Here is a 25,737-nt window from a genome sequence, read left to right as displayed (position 1 = left end):
TGCAGCAGCTGTGAGTGAAAGGGCCCTAATAGTCCTGTGTGCCTGTCCTGTGAGATGCAATCCATATGCTAAGTGTACCTGTGTGTGGTACTTCCGGAAACACTCCCCTAAGCATAGGGCAGGGTGGTTCAGGGCAGTCAGGACAGAAATAGCAGGTGTCACGCCTTATTCCACTCCTGCTACAGACACGACATTTTTTTCGGGGTGGCGGTCGGTTTGAGGTACCAGCAACGACACTGGGGAAATGTCGCTCGTGTAGACGGCTCACTACACTGGTGGATGGGGCCACGGAACCTCCTGGATACAGGAGGTTCTCGATGATCTCTTCCTGAAATTTAAGGAAGGATCCTGTTCTCTCAGCTTTACTGTAGAGAACAAAACTATTATGCAGAGCCAATTGTATTAAATATACAGACACCTTCTTATACCAGCGTCTGGTCCTGCGGTAAAGTAGATAAGGAGCCAACATCTGGTCATTGAAGTCCACCCCTCCCATGAGCGAATTATAGTCATGGACACAAAGGGGCTTTTCAATGACACTGGTTGCTCGTTCAATTTGGATTGTCGTGTCTGCGTAATTGGAGGAGAGCATGTAAACATCACGCTTGTCTCTCCATTTCACAGCGAGCAGTTCTTGGTTACACAAGGCAGCCCTCTCCCCCCTTGCAAGACGGGTGGTAACGAGCCATTGGAGGAAGCCCCGGCGACTAGGTCGCGCGGTGCCACAGCAGCCAATCTGTTCTAGGAACAAATGCATGAAGAGGGACACACTTGTGTAGAAATTGTCCACATAAAGATGGTACCCCTTGCCAAAGTCGCCAAGTCCCAGACTGTCTTCCCACTGCTCCCCAGGTAGTCAGGGCAACCGACCGGCTCCAGGGTCTGATCTTTACCCTCATATATCTGAAATTTGTGGGTATAGCCTGTGGCCCTTTCACAGAGCTTATACAATTTGACCCCATACCGGGCGCGCTTGCTTGGGATGTATTGTTTGAAGCCAAGGCGCCCGGTAAAATGTATAAGGGACTCATCTACGCAGATGTTTTGCTCAGGGGTATAAAAATCTGCAAATTTGTTGTTGAAGTGGTCTATGACGGGCCGAATTTTGTGGAGCCGGTCAAAAGCTGGGTGGCCTCTGGGACGGGAGGTGCTGTTATCACTAAAGTGCAGGAAACGCAGGATGGTCTCAAATCGTGTCCTGGACATGGCAGCAGAGAACATTGGGTTCGTGGACCAATATGACCGCAATTCATGCTTTTTGGTTAAGCCCATGTTGAGAAGAAGGCCCAGAAAATTTTTAAATTCAGGAAACTTGGACGGGTTTCCACCGGAAAGACTGGGCATAATAGCTTCCCGGGTTGGCAGCTATAAAATCAGTGGCATATCGGTTTGTTTCTGCCACAACTAAGTCCAAGAGCTCCGCAGTCAAGAACAGCTCAAAAAACCCCAGTGCCGAACCGATCTGAGCTGTCTCAACCCGGAACTCCAGATTGGCGGTGAAAGGGGGAACTACTGGTGCGGCTGAAGTTGGGGGCTGCCAATCAAGGTTTGTCAACACCTCAGGGACTCTAGGGGCTCTACGGGTCTGTCTGTGCGTAGGCTGCGATGGGGGAACTAATGCACGTGCCACCGTACCAGCTTCAACTGCCCTTCTGGTGCTCGCCACTTCACCATGTTGTGCGTAAGTGCTGGTACTATGACCAGGATGGGCTGCGCTGCTGGTGTATGCCTCACCACGTAATCCGACAGTGCCAACCCCACTCTGCTGCCCTTGAAGCGGATCCTGCGCAACCTGTGGTCTAGCAACACGGGGCCAGGTACGCCTGGTGCTATCAGGGACCTTAACCTCCTCGTCTGAACTTTGGGTCAGACTGCCACTGCTTTCTACAGGTTCATATTCTGACCAGCTGGATTCGTCAGATGAGGGTTCCCATTCCTCATCTGACTGGGTCAGAAGCCTGTAGGCCTCTTCAGAAGAATACCCCTTGGTTGCCATTTGGTCAACTAAATTTAGGTGGTATTCCCTGAGACTACCCAAGAAAAAAAGCAAGCCTGTCTTACATATGGGAGACCGCTGCGATTGATAAAAAATATCAAAACTGATTTTTTTTTATCGCCGCAGCGCTTGTAAAGTGATTGTGCAGTGATCAAAAAATAATAATTATTTTGTCACTGCGGAGGGGCGGGCGTGGGTGAATGCACGTGTGGGCGACTGATCAGGCCTGATTGGGCAAACACTGTGTTTTGGGTGGAGGGCGAGTTAAGGTGACACTAATACTATTATAGATCTGACTGTGATCAGTTCTGATCACTTACAGATACTATAAAAGTACAAATGCTGATTAGCGATACGCTAATCAGCGAATCAGTGACTGCGGTGCGGTGGGCTGGGCGCTAAACTATCGCTAACTACCTAACCAAGGGGCCTAAACTATCCTAAAACTATCAGTCAATACCAGTGAAAAAAAAAAGCGACAGTTTACACTGATCATTTTTTTCCCTTTCACTAGGTGATTGACAGGGGCGATCAAGGGGTGATCAAGGGGTTAATTGGGGTGCTGGGGGGTGATCTGGGGCTAAGTGAAGTGTTTGGTGGCTACTCACTGTGAACTGTGCTCCTCTGCTGAGAGCAACTGACGAAAAGGACCAGCAGGAGCACAGCAGCCATTTAACACATTATATTTATAAATATAAAGTGTTAACTGGCTTCTGATTTGATTTTTTAAAAAGCATCAGCCTGCCAGCCACGATCATTGGCTGGCAGGCTGATGACTAAATACTCCTCTAACTTTTGCCGGCCCGCGATGCGCATGCCCCGGCGCGTCCACCCGGAATAACAGGGCCGCAATCTGCGTACGGCGGTCCTGTAGTGGTTAATCACTTTTGTGGAAGCAGGTATCTTGCAAGCCTCAATAAGTATTTTGTGGAAGCAGCTATATCAATCCCCTTAATCAGTATTTTGTGGAAGCAGGTATATCGCAAGCCTCAATAAATATTTGGTGGAAACAGGTATATCAAACCCCTTAATCAGTATTTTGTGGAAGCAGTTATATCACAGGCCTCAATCAATATTTTGTGGAAGTAGGTATATCAATCCTCTTAATCAGTATTTTGTGGAAGCAGTTATCTTGCAGGCCTCAATAAGTATTTTGTGGAGGCAGGTATATTAATCCCCTTAATCAGTATTTTGTGAGAGCAGGTATATCACAGGCCTCTATCAATATTTTGTGGAAGCAGGAATATCAAACTTCTTAATTAGTATTTTGTGGAAGCTGGTATATTGCAGGCGTCAATCAATATTTTTTACAAGCAGGTATATCAAACCACTTTATCAGCATTTTGTGGAAGCAGTTATATCAATCCCCTTAATCAGTATTTTGTGGAAACAGGTATACCGCAAGCCTCAATCAATATTTTGTGGAAGTAGATATATCAAACCCCTTAGTCAGTATTTTGTGGAAGCAGGTATCTCGTAGGCCTCAATCAATATTTGGTGGAAGCAGGTATATCAATCCACTTAATCAGTATTTTGTGGAAGCAGGTATATCGCAGCCCTTAATCAGTATTTTGTGGAAGCAGGTATATCAATCCACTTAATCCGTATTTTGTGGAAGCAGGTATATCGCAGGCCTCAATCAATATTTTGTTGAAGCAGGGATATCAAACCCCTTAATCAGCATTTTGTGGAAGCAGGTATCTCGCAGGCCTCAATCAACATTTAGTGGCAGTAGGTATATCAAACCCCTTAATCAGTATTTTGTGGAAGCAGGTATATTGCTGGCTGCAATCAATATTTTGTGGAAGTAGATATATCAAACCCCTTAATCAGTATTTTGTGGAAGCAGGTATCAATAGGCAGGCCTCAATAAGTATTTTATGGAAGCAGGTATATCAATCCCCTTAATCAGTATTTTGTGGAAGCAGGTATATCGCAAGCCTCAATAAATATTTGGTGGAAACAGGTATATCAAACCCCTTAATCAGTATTTTGTGAAAGCAGTTATATCACAGGCCTCAATCAATATTTTGTGGAAGCAGGTATATCAATTCTCTTAATCAGTATTTTGTGGAAGCAGTTATCTTGCAGGCCTCAATAAGTATTTTGTGGAAGCAGGTATATTAATCCCCATAATTAGTATTTTGTGGAAGCAGGTATATCACAGGCCTCTATCAATATTTTGTGGAAGCAGGAATATCAAACTTTTTAATCATTATTTTGTGGAAGCAGGTATCTCGCAGGCCTCAATCAATATTTTGTGGAAGCAGGTATATCAATTCCCTTAATCAGCATTTTGTGGAAGCAGGTATCTCGCAGGCCTCAATCAATATTTTGTGGAAGCAGGTATATCAATTCCCTTAATCAGCATTTTGTGGAAGCAGGTATCTCGTAGGCCTCAATCAATATTTGGTGAAAGCAGGTATATCAATCCCCTTAATCAGTAATTTGTGGAAGCAGGAATATTGCAGCCCTCAATCAGTATTTTGTGGAAGCAGGTAGATCAATCCCCTTAATCAGTATTTTGTGGAAGCAGGTATATCGCAGGCCTCAATCAATATTTTGTAGAAGCAAGGATATTAAACCCCTCAATCAGTATTTTGTGGAAGCAGGTATCTCGCAGCCCTCAATCTGTATTTTGTGGAAGCAGGTATAGCAATCCCCTTAATCAGTATTTTGTGGAAGCAGGTATATTGCAGGCCTTAATCAATATTTTGTGGAAGCAGGGATATCAAACCCCTTAATCAGTATTTTGTGGAAGCAGGTATCTCGCAGGACTCAATCAATATTTGGGGGACCAACCGTGTGATGTGGGTAATTTTCACAATAAGTCTCAGTAAATTCAAAAAGTAGTCGCACTGCCAGTTGCACTTCAAAGCATCAGAGTGCAAAGTGAGGAAAAAACAGCAGCTCTTTTTGTGTAGTTAAGACACCGATTTCCACCAAAAGGCAATCTCTATTGTGTGAGTTCCTCCTGTGGATTACAAAGTTGCGCCGCACATAGTGAACTTCCACTAATCTTTATCTCTCAAATACTTTTTAATATACTCACAAGAGTCGTTAAAATTTAAGCATTTAGACAATAAAATCTGTAGCACCGCCCGACCCGGGTATCGCCAGAATAGCTTCGTCAGGGGTATTTCTCAGCCCTCAATCAGTGTTTTCTGGGAGCAGGTATCTTGCAGGCCTCAATCAATATTTGGTAGAAACAGGTATATAAATCCCCTTAATCAATATTTTGTGGAAGCAGGTATATCGCAGGCCTCAATCAATATTTTGTGGAAGCAGGGATATCAAACGCCTTAATCAGTATTTTGTGGAAGCAGGTATCTCGCAGGCCTTAATCAATATTTGGTGGAAGCAGGTATATCAATCCCCTTAATCAATATTTTGTTGACACAAGTATTTCGTAGCCCTCAATCAGTATTTTGTGGAAGCAGGTATCTCGCAGGCCTCAATCAATATTTGGTAAAAACAGGTATATCGCAGGCATCAATCAATATTTTGTGGAAGCAGGTATATCAAACCCCTTTATCACTATTTTGTGGAAGCAGGTATATCAATCCCGTTAATCAGTATTTTGTGGAAGTAGGTATATCGCAGACCTCAATCAATATTTTGTGAAAGCAGGTATATAAAACCCCTTAATCAGTATTTTGTGGAAGCAGGTATATCGCACCCCTCAATCAATATTTGGTGGAATCAGGTATATCGAACTCCTTAATCAGTATTTTGTGGAAGCAGGTATATCACACCCCTCAATTATTTTTTTGCCATAACAGTTATATCACACCACCCTTTTTTTCTGCGGCTTCAGGTATATCGCAGGCCTCAATCAGTATTTTGTGGAAGAAGGTATATCACACCCCTCAATCAGTTTCTTGGGGGACAACAGGTATATCACACCAGTTGCAAATAGTTCAAATAGCGCTTGTCCCTCTATATACCTGCGGTATCGCAGCAGAACTGTACACAACTGCTGCACAATACAAATGCACTATATACTTTCTATGTTAGAAAGTATATTATAGGTAAATTACACCCCTCAATCAGTTTTTTTGGGGCAACATGTATATCACACCAGTTGCAAATAGTTGTTCCAATAGCACTTTTCCATCTATAGCTGCGGTATTGCAGCAGAACCGCACACAACTGCTACACAATACAAATGCACTATAATATACTTTTTATGTTAGAAAGTATATTATAAGTATATCGAACCCCTCAGTATATCACACCCCTCAGTATATCACACCTATCGATAGCACACCTATACCAATCCTTAAAAGGACTTTTGTGGCCCTATTAGCTAGGGTTTGGTGTCTATAACAGCTGGTTCCTGCTCCACAAAGCAACCTCTCCCTACACTGGCAAAACACAGAATGTAAAATGGCTGCCAGATTGGGTTCTGTGATAGGGTGGGTGTGTGTCCATGTGCTGAAACGTCTCAATTGGCTGTCCTGTCCCAGCTGATGGATGTTTCATGGGTCAAAGTGTTCGGCACAATGCAAAAGAATAAGGCGCTGGCCATCGTCATATGTTCGCATGTTCGGCGAATACGCAAAGTTTGCCGCAAAATGACCACCAGGCAAACCGCAAGGCCAATCTCTTGCTGTTTATTACTGGCGAAATAAAAATATATATGCTGTTCAGCATTGCACTTATCTGTTGAAAAGCCTTTTGTGTTGTGTAAAAGTATAAAAAATGTATGGCCTAATTGCCCTTGTGCGGTGCAGTGCTATACTCTATAGCACAGTTTGCCATGTATTAGTGGCGAAATAAAAATATATTCCCCATCCAGCGTTGCACTCTTTTCTGTTGAAAAGCTTTTTGTGTAGTGTAAAAGTTGAAAATTATTAGGGTCTAATTGCCCTTGTGCGGTGCAGATAATTATTTTGTACAGCCCTGTTTGCCATGTATAACTTTTTGCGGTGAAATTTTTTATGTGACACAGCCTTTTTTCGGGAAAATGTATGGATGATTGTACAGCTCCTTTTGCGTTATGGACCAAATTACTTAGTAATGAAATTCTTTATAAGACACTGGCTTTTTTCCTGAAAATGTATTGGTGAATGTACACCTCATTTTGCAGTATGGACTGACTTGCTTAGTTGTGAAATTCTTTGTGACACTGGCTTTTTTTTTTTGAAAATGTATGGGTGAATGTACACCTCCTTTTGAGGAATGGACCACAGTACTTAGTGGTGAAATTCTTTATGTGACACTGGCTTTTTTCAGAAAATGTATGGGTGAATGTACGGATGGAGTAGAGTTAACACTCCTGTTTTCTGATATTTTTTAGTTGTGTTATCTAATCTAAGCAAACACCTTCAATTGCTTTTGTCTCAAGTTAACGCAATGAGTTAAGAAATTTGAGTTAAGAGCTGGAGTGCTAACCCGGCTACATCTGTACTCCTCCTTTTGAGGTATGGACCGACTTACTTAGTGGTGAAATTCTTTATGTGACACTGGATTTTTTTCTTGTAAAATGTATGGGTGATTGTACACCTCCTTTTGCGGTATGGACCGACTTACTTTGTGGTGAAATTCTTTATGTGGCACTAGCTTTTTTTCAGAAAATGTATGGGTGAATGTACACCTCCTTTTGCGGTATTGATCAACTTAGTGGTGAAAATCTTTATTAGTGATGAGCAGCAGGGGCAATATTCCAATTCACAAAATGTTGCTAATATTCTGTAAAATATTCGTCATATATTTGCAAATTCAAGATTATATTCTTGATTGCGAAAATCGTCAATGTAATATTCGCGTAATGCGCGCAAAATACAGGTGTGGGTCACTTATGCTACATTTTTCAAGCTGGTATAAGTTTCCTGAGACTGGAGAAAATGGTTGGCAATGCAGAACATTAGAATAACTTTATATGCAGATAGAGTGCTCCAATATATTTGCGCTTGCGAACTTTCGGCAATTAATGATGAGCATATTTTTTCGCAATACGTGCAACTTGTGACATCACAGCACTATGTCTGTAGCATGTATGTATGGACAGTAGAACCTATTACACTAGCTAACACCCTGCACTGGAACCTATCAGCTACACTATAGATCAATCTAACCTACACTGACTATTCCCCCCTAACTATCTGAATTATATATATATATATATATAAGTTAACTGTCTAATGTAATACAACAAAGCACAGAGCACAGCAATAACACTGCTGTCTCTTTCATAACTGCAATAAACTTTAGATAATAGCTGCTGGGGAGGTTCTTATATAGTGAGGGATAGGCAACTTTTCTATTGGTTGCTAGGGATGTTGTTAAGCTGTGACAAAGCCTTCTCATTGGCCCACAAGCTAGAAGAAGGGAGGGATGATCTCCTGATGTGTACTGTGTTAAAAAAAAAAAAAAGAATATTCATCATTACGGATATATAGCACTATATTCTAAATATTCACGAATTCTCGAAGTGACGATATTCGTGATAAAAATTTGTAATACGAATATACACGCTCAACACTATTCTTTATGTGACACTAGCTTTTTTTTTTCCGGAAAATGTATGGGTGAATGTACACCTCCTTTTGCGGTATGGACCGACTTACTTAGTGGTGAAATTCTTTATGTGACACTGGCTTTTTTCGTAAAATGATTCGGTAAATGTACACCTCCTTTTGCAGTATGGAACCACTTACTTAGTGGTGAAATTCTTTATGTGACACAGGTTTTATATATATTTTTTTTTAACTGTTTGGGTGATTGTACACCACCTTTTGCAGTATGGCCCGCATTACGTAGTGGTGAAATGTGATATTTCAAACTGGCTTTTTTTGGGAACATTGATGGGTCTGTAGACCTCCTTTTGCTGTATGGGCTGAATTACGCAGTGTTGAAATTTTTAATTTCAAAGAAACTCCGATGCTTTGTATCTCTTTTGAAGCCAATGTCACCAGCTATGCCCCTCTTGCGATTTATATCAAATACATTATTTTCATGTAAAGATCCAAGAATTATGTTGGAATCACGCTGTTCTGCACCTGGTTTGCCTTGGCAAACAGAGTCACACAGGGGAGGAACTGCTCCGTGTCCTTCATCAAGAAATCGAATCATGGCTTTCTCCGTGACAACTCAAAATTGGAACCATGGTGACTGACAATGGGAAGAACATGGTGTCTGCGCTGCATCAAGGAGGGCTGAGCCATGCTCCCTGCATGGCACCCGTGTTCAATCTGGTCGTCAAACAGTTCCTGAAGTCTTCCACCCATCTGCAAGACATTCTAAACATGGCCAGGAAACTTTGCATGCACTTTAGCCACTCGTACACCGCAAAGCACACCCTTCTTGAGCTGCAGCGGCAGAACAGCATCCCCCAACATAGGCCAATATGCGACGTTTCCAACCATTGGAATTCCATCCTTATTATGTTGGACCGACTGTATTAGCAAAGAAAGGCCATCAACGATTTGTTGATGATCCAAGCAGACAGGAGTACTCCCCTTTGTAACTTCGATGTCAGCCAGTGGCAGCTCATGTGTGACACCTGCCGTTTGCTCAGGCCCTTTGAGCAGGACTACGGGATGAATGATGTCATTCCATTGCTTCATGTCCTGGAACAGATGCTGGTAAATCTGGCTGGTCAGGGCACTGGAGACGTGGCGCCTAGAACGATGGCCGCATAGTTTGATATGTTTGTCTGTCAATAGCTCTGTTTACAGTCAGTGAACAGGAACATCATTTATCGCAAGGATATGCAAACACCAACCGATGGGGTGTTAACCCCCAGAAGTAGGTCATCGGCTTAATGGAGCAGTTGTTTTCACAGCTCGAGGTATCCTCCCGGAAGCTTCACCTGTGCAAGTTGACGGTCTGCATTGCAAAGCTTGTCTAAAAGAAAAATGCTGCAGTGCACCCCACGGCAGAGGCTGCTTTGCTTTGTCAATCCATTCTTGTTAATGAAGCACTTTGTTTTTTCAGTTTGTCTTTTAAATCTTGTGGTTTTGCTCCTTCTGTGTTGTATTTTATGTGTGTTAATATCCTGTTTGTTAAATTGTTAAATAAAGGCTGCTGATGGACGAATCGTATTACTTGACCCACCACCAATGTTTATCCATAGCAAAATCTGCTCAAATCCTTGTATCCTAAAAAAGCATTTTTCCATATAAAGCATTTATTTTATCTACAGGGCATAAATGTAGACATCAATGCCTGATAGGGCGGGGGTCCCACAGGTGGAGACTGTCACCTTTCTAGACAGCTGGGGTCCCCTTATCCCTGTTTATGAATGCAAGGCAGTCACATGCTGCATCAGATTCAATGGAGAGGTGGCTGCACTTGTGTGTGGCTCCCTTTATTAAACTCTAAGGCAGTATGCAAGTGTGGTCGCCTCTTCTCTGAAGACAATGCTACAAGCATCCTCTGATGGCTAGTTTGCATCAGTCCATGGGGGTCAGATGACACATGTTCAACTCTCAGGTAAAGGCCAACTCTAGGAGAATACCTATCATCTACTTATGACATATTCTGTCTGTGCATGCCCCATGGAAGTAAAATCCACTTGAAATGAACCATTTGCATCACCATGACCAGCATAACCAGTGTATATGTCAATCATTCCTCCCACAAATACTTGTACACCTGTATAACCCACTGTTGATCTCCACAGCCAGACATGATTACCAGAACTCACAGCAGATATTCGTATCTCTCCTTCACCTATATATAGACCTTTATTAGTCTATACTGTACTCAGCTTATGACTAATTTAGTGATTGCATCTCGCTGCCCATTGCTAGTGCTGCCCCGCATCCCAAGTCTGAAGCGCTCAGCAGTCATCCCATCAACACTTTATCATTCATTCCATGTAGCCACTTCTACAAGGCAGACTTGAGATACAGGAGCACTAATGCACTTGCCGTGAGCTCGATGCTGTCTACTTACGTTCTTCCTTACATGCTATAATGCACTGTAGGGAGAATTAAGCTGCTGTATTCTGTATCTAGCATCTGCAGCATTTTCCTTATGTGAAAGCTTTCTTATATATCTTGTACAGCAAATTTCTCGCAGAAAGTTATAGTTTGAGTTTGGCTTTTCTAAAGACCTTCATGTAATTGCTATAAAACAAAACGTTGTTATTATTATTGTTATATTTTGTATTCTTCTTCTCCACCTGACTTCTAAAATGAGTCATTTGTTTTATGTTTTTTATGAGAAAAACATATTTTTTTATTACATATTGGATTCTTTTTTCCATGTTCTGCTCTGCCTACACATGACTAGAGATGAGTGAATAGATTCTAAACTAATTAAATTTGGTACGAATTTCCCAAAAGCTTCAATTCTGGTGTATCCAAAGCTTTTGCGATTCATTCCAGATGAATCTCTTAAAATGGCGACCACCATTTCAAAGATCCAAAGACAGAGATGAAGGCATATTGAGCGAACCTTCCTTTTAGCAGGTTACAGTTCGGGGTTTAAGTGAATTACGTAATGGATTCTGTTCGCACGGAATCCATAACGTAATTCAATGCTGGCATGCCAAACAGAATGCCTTTAGAGCCATTCCATTTTGTATGCCGCCCGTCATAATACAAATGTATGGCCAGCAGAACCGAACCCTCGGAGCTGGCCATACACTTGTATTATGCAACATGCCGGCATTGAATTACGTGATGGATTCCGAGAGAACGGAATCCATTACGTAATTCACTTAAACCCTAAACTTGAACCTGCCGAAAGGCAGGTTCGCTTAACTCTAAGCAGGAAGTTTGTTACCACTGGCTTCCATCCATTTACCCGTAGGCAAATATGTCACTTTCACTTTGTCATTACTAATGCTGTCTTGGTGTTAAAGAGCTTGAAAGGGTTTGGATACAGTCCTCGGAGACCTCAGAGTGTCATACGCAACTTTTCAGAGAAATTGAGGCACTTTCGGGTTGGGTCAAATTTATTTGGACCTGAATCAGATCTCACGACCAACTCATGCAGTTCACACCCAAAATTAATTTTAAGAAATGTGCTCATCTCTACACATGACCTGTAGATATGTTGTATATAAGCCTTATGGAGGTATCAAGTGGTGGCATACAGAGCAATACAGACCCATAGGGATTGTTTATTCATTTATTTGATTCCTTTATATAGACTTATTATATTTCTCAGTTCTGTATAAGATTTTTATCACTCACGTCAGTCCCTGTCCGTATTGGGACTGACAATATACACTGTGCCTTAACTTATCCATATGTTTTTGGAGTGTTGGAGACAGTCCGTGTTGGGGGAAACTTACACATACAAACTCCATTTAACTTCTGCCTTGGCTGAATTCGAACCCAGGGCTACAAGGCAACGATGCTAACCACTGAGACAGCATGCAAGCTTCTTAAAGGATATCTCCAGGTATGCAAAAAAATACTGGAGTTTAGATGAAGCTAAGCATTATTGAAAGATTGCGTCTGTAGCATAAGAAGATAAGAGGAAGAAAGAAAAGGCATGTAGACTAGGGAAAAGTGCAACTGTATAAAGAACAGTGATGGTAGAAGATGTTAAAGAAGAGAAACAATGTTCTCTGTACACTATAGGTTCTTAACACCACAGTAAATATCAAAATGGCAGCATGTTATTGAGATGTACAGGCCACTTTTCTGACATCAGTTCCTGCTTTGCAGGTATTGACTTCCTGTTAAGCCCACTTCCTGCATGCACGCTGCAAAAATAATTCCTAATAATAGGAAAATACCTTTTTTCTTCAGTTCTTATTGACATGAAGATTTCTACACAAAATGTTTTAATTACCACATTTGAGTAAATCAGAAATTTACCTATCGGACATTCATTAAGTTAAGTAATTATGTTTTACTTACAGGAATATTGGTATTTCTGTGTTCACTTACAATAGCCATTCATAAAATTAGTGACAGGTATTACAATTATATTGGTTGTCAATGGTTGTGCCATCAATTTCCGAGAAGCTCATTCATAAATGGCATCCGATATAGCTACAATTCACTTTTGCCAATATGGCTGTCTCAACTGATTAGAAAAACGCTAATATCTCTTTAGGTAAATAGGACATAATTGGCAAACTTTAGTTTCTGCTCGAACCTCTGACTTAATAACATTTGGTAATTAAATGAGTTAATATTTAATATTGACTCACGTGATCCATCAGTGGCGAGAATCCATAATGACAATTCTAGGAGACAAAAAAGTAGAATTACTCTTCAAATTTAATACCAATGCAAGACCCGGCGGAATATATTCCATTGTATTTTGGAAAAAAAAGAAGACATACAATTGATGCTTAAAAACTGTAACTGTACATTTTTTGTTCTAAATAATTTATAGTAAATAAAATTGTGCGTGTCGGTTGTGAAAAGAGTCCAATTTGTTTGATTTACATTGCAGGGGGGAGCCCCAGGGTAAGGGGTGTTTAACTATCTGCTCTAATGTAATTGCCTATGGCGGGCCTCTAAATATTTGATGGGCTGCCTGAGCAAAGCAAGAATGCCTTGTCTAATACAGTCATGCAACTTCCAGTCTATCAACTGTTCTGTCTGAGGAAAACAATAGTCACACCCGTAATACAAAATCATCTCAATTACTATTATATTGAAAATACTTTACAGATAACACAGGAGCGTTCCTGGAGAAATGTCCCATACAAATAAATACAAGTTACTTCCCCTTCAAAGTAAAAAAAAAAAAAAAAAAGAATAAATTCAATAAAATAAAAACAATAAAGTGATTGTCTGGACTTAAGGAAAGATAATCAAAGCTATCAGATTAGTGGGGGTCCAAGACCCTACCAGCCAGCTATTTTGGGCAATCACAGCTTTGGAAATTATAGTACATGGGACGAAAGCAGAAGGCCGTACTCCTTTTCACTTGAATGGGTGCTGAGTTGCAGTACCCTAGCATGGCCACTACATAGTGTATGACGATGTCTGCTTCCTCTCCCTATACTGTATAGTTTTAAGCGCCATGGTTTCCCAAAACTGCTGATCGATGAGGGTGAAGGGTTTCGGACCACCACTGATCTGATATTAATGACCTATCCTGAGGATAGTTCATCAAATTTGTAGCACGGACAACCCCTTTTCCCAAACACAACGTCACACATGCCTATGTCCATGCCCTGTTATATTGTAGCTCAAATTAATATTAGAGATAGCCCATGGAGTATTATGTAGATCTTCTAATCTCATTAAACACCTTAAATATGTACTTTTTATTATTATTATTTTTTTCAATTAACTTTACTTTTTAAGGCTCTGTTAATACTTCACTATGGCTTTTACGTCTGGGTTTACAGAATTCTGAACAGAAAGAGTAACAAAGTCTGCAATGCTATTTCCATCAACAACAATCAATCCTTGACAGATACCTGTTGGAATCTATCATAGTTCAGTGATCTATTTGTTAAGATTTATCTACGGTATTATAAACAGGAGTCATGATACTAGTGTGCACAGAGCTTAAATGAGGAATTTCAGGGACATGGTGCATGTGGTAATGCACTATATACTATTGCTACATCCATGATGTTTAAAAGGTCCTTTGGTCCTACAGAGTGAATGAATGTTCCAAAATCTGCAGCAGAGTATGTTGTATGTATGATGATCTGATGGAGCGGTAGGTCGGGTATGTGCCCTGCCACTCCATTTATTCTCTAAGAGACTGCTGGGAAGAGTACATCTCTCAGCTTTTTCCGGTGGTCCTATAGAGAATGAACAAAGTGGCAAAGCACATGCTCGACATGCTATTCCATCAGATCAAGGGAAAGGGACTAGTAGTAGGGCTCACGTACTAAGTCTGTTCCATATACGGTGGTGCTGGCTGTATAATACAGTCGGCACCTGGCCACACTGACTAGGATCAGGGATGACGCCAATCCCATCCATTGAACCCCTCAGATGCCACAATTAATAGTGATCACAACATCTGTGGGGTTAGGGAGAGCAAAGGGGCCCCCTCTGCCTTCTAATCAGAACCCCCAGGCAGGAAAGGGGGGGGGGCTAAGATTGGTTACCATGACAGCCTGTAGCCTTGGGAAAGTTTCCATGCCTGTTATGGTTAACTGCCTGAAAAGCTATGCATAAGGCATGGCTTCTCAGGAAAAGTGTCAGGATCCCATAGACTGCAATAGTATTATATTGTGGTCAGAAGATTCCATATTCAAGTCCCCTAAGGGGGCTAAAAATTACAGTAAAAAAAACGAAAAATAAAAAAAATTCAAACCCTCTCCTTTTCCTAAATTTACATATAAAATAAAAAAACAATAAACAAAATAAGCATATTTTTCCTGAGTAGTGAATGATGTAATGGAAAAAAATAAAATAATTGTGTGAGGTTGCCATTTTTTTGGTCACTTTGTGCCCCCAAATAAATTAAATAAAAAGTGATCAAAAAGTCATATGGCACCATAACAAACTATAGTATATATAAAGTGCCATAAAAAATGCAAGCCCCTATATGGCTACGAGAACACAAAACAAACAAAAAAAGTATGAATTTTGGAAGGTAATGAAAGAAAAATGAAAAAGAAAAAAACAAATAGGGGTTCATTTTATAGTTTGTGCCATGGCTTTTTTCCTGACATCAATATTTTTCTCTTGATTGTGTATCTACTAGACTTGAGTGAATTGAGCTTCGGATCATAGATTTGAAGTCGATTCGTTCAGAAACTTCTGTTAATGCTGTTCCTGTCTGTCCTATCTGCGTCTTTAAAAACATTTTAAAATAGGAATCCGGTGAGGTACCAGGCAGTACCAAAGCCCACTTCGGATTCCTATTTTAAAATGTTTTTAAAGACTCAGATAGCTATATCTAAGTAATTCACCGAAATCTCACTTGACTTCGGGCAAGACGAAGTTTGGCTTCACAGAGCCAATACATTTTAATGCTGTACGTAAACAGCATTAACACCGATGTTTTTAAACGAATTGACTTCGGATCTATGATATGATAATATCTACCTAAATGTACTCTAGCTGACTTGACCATAGGTACAAGATTTGACCATGGACAAAATGTAAGTGGAAACTCTTTTAAAAGGAATGTGCTATTAGAAAATTACTTATTCTTTAAATCATTTATATTAAACATATTTTGAAAACATTTCTGGTGATGTTATATTTAATTTTCGATGTCAATATCTATAAAAAAATATAATGAAATAAAATGGATAAAATCCTGGCCATTTCTTGGTCTGTACAGATCCCTTTCAGCAGTCATCTCTTTATCACTACAGGAAGGATAGAACAGAGATATATAAATAGATAGATAGATAGATAGATAGATAGATAGATAGGATCCACCATTCATAATAGGTGATATTACAGCTTATCTTCTACCTCCTGACCTCTGCACAGGTCACAGATTATGCCTAGAATACTCTCTCAAAGAAGTCAATGAGGTCCCCTCCTGACCATTGTATCTATGGTGGCTGCTCTAAAGCAAGTCTTTCAATGCTGTTAAGAACAGCTCAGGCAAAATGGTTGCCCCCATAATCGTGTTCAGAAAATAGAATAAATAATTTATGATAGGAAATAAAAACAGATTAGAAAAAAAGGAAACTGTAAGAAAACATTTTTGGTGACACAGTCCCTTTAAAGGTAAAGAACGGAGGGTTACGTGGATCCCATAACCTGGATCAACTTTGGTTGTCTTGATAACTAAACAGTAAATTCTCATCACACCTTTTAATAGTTGAATTATAAATATGTTCAGTGGTCTGGCTATTTATTTTATTGTGGGGAATGAATAGAAAATGTAGTATAAATACATGGATGGCCTGGGAGTCAGAGCTGTGATTTCTGGATCCCCTAGAATCCTATATTCCTTAATAGATTTATTGATTAGATTCAGGAATAAATAGGCTTAACACGGCTTAGGTGAATACAACGTTTATGAAACTATGATAAAAGATATATACAAAAAATAACATACAGAGTAAAGTACCGTAAGTAACAGTCACTAAAGCCAAAGTGGACAAATGAGACAGCTCTCCCTTGACCAAAGAGTCTGACGCCCATATGACACAAAGAGAGGTGGCAAGACACATCCTACCCTGATGATGTTGTCAATGGAGCTAACCTCTTTATTACATGCCTAGATGTTTTCTAGCTTCCTGGCCCTTTCTAAAGGTCTTCAGTGTGCAGTACTCATGTACAGTTACTTCAGACATTAGGAATGCAGCGAGCGATCTGATACCATTAACCAACTAGATTACACAGAACTAAAGGGAAAAATATGCTAAATATCTTTCTAGACAGTGAGGAAACCCCATAAAGTGTTTGTCACTAGTAATGGACGAACATCGACCAGGGCGATTCACGAACGCGCATTCGCGATTAAATATTCGCGAACCGCGCGTTCACGGTGGACCCCATTAACTTTAATGGCAGGTGAACCTGAAAAACCTGCAGGTCATATTTGCAGCCCAAAAAAAACTTAATCAGTATTTTGTGGAAGCAGGTATATTGCACCCCTCAATCAGTTTTTTGGGGGGCAACATGAATATCACACCAGTTGCAATTAGTTATTCCAATAGCGTTTGTCCCTCTATCTAGCTGCGATATCTGAGCAGAACCGCACACAACTGCTGCACAATACAAATGCACTATAATATACTTTCTATGTTAGAAGGTATATTAAAGGTATATCGCACCCCACAATCAGTTTTTTGGGGGGCTACAGGTATCACACCAGTTGCAACTAGTTGCTCCAATAACGTTTGTCCCTCTATCTAGCTGCGATATCTGACCAGAGCCGCACACAACTGCTGCACAATACAAATGCACTATAATATACTTTCTATGTTAGAAAGTATATTATAAGTATATCACACCCCTCAGTATATCACACCTATCGATAGCACACCTATACCAGTCCTTAAAAAGACTTTTGTGGCCCTATTAGCTAGCGTTTGGTGTCCCTAACAGTCTGTCCCTGCTCAACAAAGAAACCTCTCCGTACACTGGCAAAATACAGGATGTAAAATGGCTGCCAGATCGGGTTCTGTTATAAGGTGGGGGGTGTGTCCATGTGCTGAACCGTTTTAATTGGCTGTCCTGTCCCACCTGATGGATGTGTCATGGGTCAAAGTTTGGCACAATGCAAAAGAATATGGCGCATGCGGACATCGCCCTATGTTTGCATGTTCGGCGAATCGCGAACGCACAAAGTTTGCCACGAAACGACCGCTGGGTGAACCGCAAGGCCATCTCTATTTGTCACTTTATTTCAATCCATTTCTTGGTTCACCCAAAATTTACTATGCGATTGTGGTGTATGTTGTCTTTTTTTTTGCCAAATAAAGCATTATATAGAGAATGGATATAAGAGGAAGATTTTGTGGATTTGTCATGCCCATTCCAATCCAGTAAAAATGGCCATCCCATTTAAGTCCCAGGAACATATTGGAATAGTTGCTAACAAGTCCTGCACGTTTTCCATGGCTGAGATATTACAGCTCATTAAGTTGTCCTCTGGTTTTATGTACACCAGCTTATTTCATCCATAAACGGAGCTTAGATCTTCATTTGCATCGCCTGAAGATCTGACTGCCTCATCTATAATATCTAAGTTTAATTATTTCCTTTAGCCCACTTGCTTTTGATTTTGCATTCAAAACCATTAGACATTTTTCATTTATTTAGAGACACAGATGCAAACCTGTTGAAGAATTGATGTGGAGCGCTCCTCATTAGACTTTCTAGGTTAATACAGTGGAACTCAGAGATTAAGGCTATAACAGAAGAGGACATGCAATATAAAAAATGCAATACTTACCTAACGTGAAGCTTATGCAAAACAGTGAGGAGGGCAAAGGCTGTCTAATGATGAAACTGCACTTGAAGGAATTGCAGACTACTTTTTGCCTTGTGTAGCAATGGTACATGCACTGCTGGCCGACTCCTTATTGAATACAATGGCAAATATCTAAGAAGCGCCACAGCATAAGATTTGCCCATGTTTGGAAATTATACTGAAGTCATGTACATATACAGCAAATGATTACAATAAAAATAGAAAAAGCAACCTTATACTGCCTACAATTTCCTGTATACAGCTCCTATGCAAAGTCATGTGTGTCTGGTTACAACAGTCAATCAACTGCTTAGCCAACTGTCCTCATCTCTTGGCATAGAGTTGGTGTCAATTATAAACTTTTGTAGTTTGACCATGTATCAATCCTTAGAGCCCTCTTTTCCTGTAATATTGGTTAGCATCTTGGTACTTGGCTGGCCTGAGAACTTTACAAAGTGGAGGAAATAATATCTTAGACACAAGTAGGTGCAATTTACAACAGTAGTCTAACTGTTTAGCTACCACAAGGAAAATTAGCACATGCGCAGTGCCATGCATAGTCCAGTTCAATTGAGGCTGCTGATGCATGGATTAGGTCACATGACCCTCCATCAGCAGCTATCTTGGCAGCTGTTTTTAAAGTGGTACTATACTTTCATTAAAGGGGTTGTGCTAACAATATATATTGGCAGCCTATCCTCAGGATAGGTCATCAATCTGATCGATGGGGGTCCAACACCCGGCAACCTTGCTGATAAGTAGGGATGAGCGAACTCGAACTGTATAGTTCGGGTTCGTACCGAATTTTGGGGTGTCCGTGACACGGACCCGAACCCGGACATTTTCGTAAAAGTCCGGGTTCGGGTTCGGTGTTCGTCGCTTTCTTGGCGCTTTTGTGACGCTTTCTTGGCGCTTTTTGAAAGGCTGCAAAGCAGCCAATCAACAAGCGTCATACTACTTGCCCCAAGAGGCCATCACAGCCATGCCTACTATTGGCATGGCTGTGATTGGCCAGAGCACCATGTGACCCAGCCTCTATTTAAGCTGGAGTCACATAGCGCCGCCCGTCACTCTGCTCTGATTAGCGTAGGGAGAGGTTGCGGCTGCGACAGTAGGGCGAGATTAGGCAGATTAACTCCTCCAAAGGACTTGATTAACTGATCGATCTGCAGCTGTGGATCATTGAGCTGCTGATCCTCAATTGCTCACTGTTTTTAGGCTGCCCAGACCGTTTGTCAGTCACATTTTTCTGGGGTGATCGGCGGCCATTTTGTGTCTTGTGGTGCGCCAGCACAAGCTGCGACCAAGTGCATTTAACCCTCAATGGTGTGGTTGTTTTTTGGCTAAAGCCTACATCAGGGTGAAGCTGTCACACCAAGTGCATTTAACCAGCAATAGTCTGTTCATTTTTTGGCCATATACAAAATCAGGGGCAAGCTGCGCCTGTCACCAAGTGCATTTAACCCTCAATGGTGTGGTTGTTTTTTGGCTAAAGCCTACATCAGGGTGAAGCTGTCACACCAAGTGCATTTAACCAGCAATAGTCTGTTCATTTTTTGGCCATATACAAAATCAGGGGCAAGCTGCGCCTGTCACCAAGTGCATTTAACCCTCAATGGTGTGGTTGTTTTTTGGCTAAAGCCTACATCAGGGTGAAGCTGTCACACCAAGTGCATTTAACCAGCAATAGTCTGTTCATTTTTTGGCCATATACAAAATCAGGGGCAAGCTGCGCCTGTCACCAAGTGCATTTAACCCTCAATGGTGTGGTTGTTTTTTGGCTAAAGCCTACATCAGGGTGAAGCTGTCACACCAAGTGCATTTAACCAGCAATAGTCTGTTCATTTTTTGGCCATATACAAAATCAGGGGCAAGCTGCGCCTGTCACCAAGTGCATTTAACCCTCAATGGTGTGGTTGTTTTCTGGCTAAAGCCTACATCAGGGTGAAGCTGTCACACCAAGTGCATTTAACCAGCAATAGTCTGTTTATTTTTTGGCCATATACTACATCAGGGGCAAGCTGCGCCCGTCACCAAGTGCATTTAACCCTCAGTAGTGTGGTTGGTCAAGCTGTGACACCAAGTGCATTTAACCAGCAATAGTCTGTTCATTTTTTGGCCATATACTACATCAGGGGCAAGCTGCGCCCGTCACCAAGTGCATTTAACCAGCAATAGTGTGGTTATTTTTTGGCCATATCCCAGTCTAATTCTGTCACTAAATCCATACCGGTCACCCAGCGCCTAAATACTAGGCCTCAAATTTATATCCCGCTAAATCTCTCGTTACCGCTGTCCTGTTGTAGCTGGGAAAGTTATTTAGTGTCCGTCAAAGCACATTTTTTGTTCTGGGTTGAAGTACAATTCCCAATTTAGCAATTTCATAATTTAGTGGTTTCTGCTATATCAGAGCTATTTGAAATCTATCCCTAAAAGGGTATATAATATTCAAGGTGCACATTGGGTCATTCAGAATAACTTCACACACACCCGCTACTGTGTATTTTCAAGTCTAATTCTGTCACTAAACCCATACCTGTCACCCAGCGCCTAAATACTAGGCCTCAAATTTATATCCCGCTAAATCTCTCGTTACCGCTGTCCTGTTGTAGCTGGGAAAGTTATTTAGTGTCCGTCAAAGCACATTTTTTGTTCTGGGTTGAAGTACAATTCCCAATTTAGCAATTTCATAATTTAGTGGTTTCTGCTATATCAGAGCTATTTGAAATCTATCCCTAAAAGGGTATATAATATTCAAGGTGCACATTGGGTCATTCAGAATAACTTCACACACACCCGCTACTGTGTATTTCCAAGTCTAATTCTGTCACTAAACCCATACCTGTCACCCAGCGCCTAAATACTAGGCCTCAAATTTATATCCTGCTAAATCTCTCGTTACCGCTGTACTGTTGTTGCTTGGAAAGATATTTAGTGTCCGTCAAAGCACATTTTTTGTTCTGGGTTGAAGTACAATTCCCAATTTAGCAATTTCATAATTTAGTGGTTTCTGCTATATCAGAGCTATTTGAAATCTATCCCTAAAAGGGTATATAATATTCAAGGTGCACATTGGGTCATTCAGAATAACTTCACACACACCCGCTACTGTGTATTTTCAAGTCTAATTCTGTCACTAAACCCATACCTGTCACCCAGCGCCTAAATACTAGGCCTCAAATTTATATCCTGCTAAATCTCTCGTTACCGCTGTCCTGTTGTAGCTGGGAAAGTTATTTAGTGTCCGTCAAAGCACATTTTTTCTTCTGGGTTGAAATACAATTCCCAATTTAGCAATTTCATAATTTAGTGGTTTCTGCTATATCAGAGCTATTTGAAATCTATCCCTAAAAGGGTAGATCATATTGAAGGTGCACATAGGGTCATTCAGAATAACTTCACACACACCCGCTACTGTGTATTTCCAAGTCTAATTCTGTCACTAAACCCATACCTGTCACCCAGCGCCTAAATACTAGGCCTCAAATTTATATCCTGCTAAATCTCTCGTTACCGCTGTCCTGTTGTAGCTGGGAAAGTTATTTAGTGTCCGTCAAAGCACATTTTTTGTTCTGGGTTGAAGTACAATTCCCAATTTAGCAATTTCATAATTTAGTGGTTTCTGCTATATCAGAGCTATTTGAAATCTATCCCTAAAAGGGTATATAATATTCAAGGTGCACATTGGGTCATTCAGAATAACTTCACACACACCCGCTACTGTGTATTTCCAAGTCTAATTCTGTCACTAAACCCATACCTGTCACCCAGCGCCTAAATACTAGGCCTCAAATTTATATCCTGCTAAATCTCTCGTTACCGCTGTCCTGTTGTAGCTGGGAAAGTTATTTAGTGTCCGTCAAAGCACATTTTTTGTTCTGGGTTGAAATACAATTCCCAATTTAGCAATTTCATAATTTAGTGGTTTCTGCTATATCAGAGCTATTTGAAATCTATCCCTAAAAGGGTATATAATATTCAAGGTGCACATTGGGTCATTCAGAATAACTTCACACACACCCGCTACTGTGTATTTCCAAGTCTAATTCTGTCACTAAACCCATACCTGTCACCCAGCGCCTAAATACTAGGCCTCAAATTTATATCCTGCTAAATCTCTCGTTACCGCTGTACTGTTGTTGCTTGGAAAGATATTTAGTGTCCGTCAAAGCACATTTTTTGTTCTGGGTTGAAATACAATTCCCAATTTAGCAATTTCATAATTTAGTGGTTCCTGCTATATCAGAGCTATTTGAAATCTATCCCAAAAAGGGTATATAATATTCAAGGTGCACATTGGGTCATTCAGAATAACTTCACACACACCCTCTACTGTGTATTTCCAAGTCTAATTCTGTCACTAAACCCATACCTGTCACCCAGCGCCTAAATACTAGGCCTCAAATTTATATCCTGCTAAATCTCTCGTTACCGCTGTACTGTTGTTGCTGGGCAAGATATTTAGTGTCCGTCAAAGCACATTTTTTCTTCTGGGTTGAAATACAATTCCCAATTTAGCAATTTCATAATTTAGTGGTTTCTGCTATATCAGAGCTATTTGAAATCTATCCCTAAAAGGGTAGATCATATTGAAGGTGCACATAGGGTCATTCAGAATAACTTCACACACACCCGCTACTGTGTATTTCCAAGTCTAATTCTGTCACTAAACCCATACCTGTCACCCAGCGCCTAAATACTAGGCCTCAAATTTATATCCTGCTAAATCTCTCGTTACCGCTGTCCTGTTGTAGCTGGGAAAGTTATTTAGTGTCCGTCAAAGCACATTTTTTGTTCTGGGTTGAAGTACAATTCCCAATTTAGCAATTTCATAATTTAGTGGTTTCTGCTATATCAGAGCTATTTGAAATCTATCCCTAAAAGGGTATATAATATTCAAGGTGCACATTGGGTCATTCAGAATAACTTCACACACACCCGCTACTGTGTATTTCCAAGTCTAATTCTGTCACTAAACCCATACCTGTCACCCAGCGCCTAAATACTAGGCCTCAAATTTATATCCTGCTAAATCTCTCGTTACCGCTGTCCTGTTGTAGCTGGGAAAGTTATTTAGTGTCCGTCAAAGCACATTTTTTGTTCTGGGTTGAAATACAATTCCCAATTTAGCAATTTCATAATTTAGTGGTTTCTGCTATATCAGAGCTATTTGAAATCTATCCCTAAAAGGGTATATAATATTCAAGGTGCACATTGGGTCATTCAGAATAACTTCACACACACCCGCTACTGTGTATTTCCAAGTCTAATTCTGTCACTAAACCCATACCTGTCACCCAGCGCCTAAATACTAGGCCTCAAATTTATATCCTGCTAAATCTCTCGTTACCGCTGTACTGTTGTTGCTTGGAAAGATATTTAGTGTCCGTCAAAGCACATTTTTTGTTCTGGGTTGAAATACAATTCCCAATTTAGCAATTTCATAATTTAGTGGTTCCTGCTATATCAGAGCTATTTGAAATCTATCCCAAAAAGGGTATATAATATTCAAGGTGCACATTGGGTCATTCAGAATAACTTCACACACACCCTCTACTGTGTATTTCCAAGTCTAATTCTGTCACTAAACCCATACCTGTCACCCAGCGCCTAAATACTAGGCCTCAAATTTATATCCTGCTAAATCTCTCGTTACCGCTGTACTGTTGTTGCTGGGCAAGATATTTAGTGTCCGTCAAAGCACATTTTTTGTTCTGGGTTGAAATACAATTCCCAATTTAGCAATTTCATAATTTAGTGGTTCCTGCTATATCAGAGCTATTTGAAATCTATCCCAAAAAGGGTATATAATATTCAAGGTGCACATAGGGTCATTCAGAATAACTTCACACACACGCTTCTGTGCATTTCCAAGTCTAATTCTGTCACTAAATCCATACCGGTCACCCAGCGCCTAAATACTAGGCCTCAAATTTATATCCCGCTGAATTTGAATACAATACATTGGGCCAAATAATATATTTGTTGTTGTGGTGAACCATAACAATGAGAAAAACATCTAGTAAGGGACGCGGACGTGGACATGGTCGTGGTGGTGTTAGTGGACCCTCTGGTGCTGGGAGAGGACGTGGCCGTTCTGCCACATCCACACGTCCTAGTGTACCAACTACCTCAGGTCCCAGTAGCCGCCAGAATTTACAGCGATATATGGTGGGGCCCAATGCCGTTCTAAGGATGGTAAGGCCTGAGCAGGTACAGGCATTAGTCAATTGGGTGGCCGACAGTGGATCCAGCACGTTCACATTATCTCCCACCCAGTCTTCTGCAGAAAGCGCACAGATGGCGCCTGAAAACCAACCCCATCAGTCTGTCACATCACCCCCATGCATACCAGGGAAACTGTCTCAGCCTCAAGTTATGCAGCAGTCTCTTATGCTGTTTGAAGACTCCGCTGGCAGGGTTTCCCAAGGGCATCCACCTAGCCCTTCCCCAGCGGTGAAAGACATAGAATGCACTGACGCACAACCACTTATGTTTCCTGATGATGAGGACATGGGAATACCACCTCAGCATGTCTCTGATGATGACGAAACACAGGTGCCAACTGCTGCGTCTTTCTGCAGTGTGCAGACTGAACAGGAGGTCAGGGATCAAGACTGGGTGGAAGACGATGCAGGGGACGATGAGGTCCTAGACCCCACATGGAATGAAGGTCGTGCCACTGACTTTCACAGTTCGGAGGAAGAGGCAGTGGTGAGACCGAGCCAACAGCGTAGCAAAAGAGGGAGCAGTGGGCAAAAGCAGAACACCCGCCGCCAAGAGACTCCGCCTGCTACTGACCGCCGCCATCTGGGACCGAGCACCCCAAAGGCAGCTTCAAGGAGTTCCCTGGCATGGCACTTCTTCAAACAATGTGCTGACGACAAGACCCGAGTGGTTTGCACGCTGTGCCATCAGAGCCTGAAGCGAGGCATTAACGTTCTGAACCTGAGCACAACCTGCAT

The sequence above is a fragment of the Bufo gargarizans genome, chromosome 9, assembly GCF_014858855.1.
Source record: "Bufo gargarizans isolate SCDJY-AF-19 chromosome 9, ASM1485885v1, whole genome shotgun sequence".
Lineage (NCBI taxonomy): Eukaryota > Metazoa > Chordata > Amphibia > Anura > Bufonidae > Bufo > Bufo gargarizans.
This window is presented reverse-complemented; position numbering follows the sequence as displayed.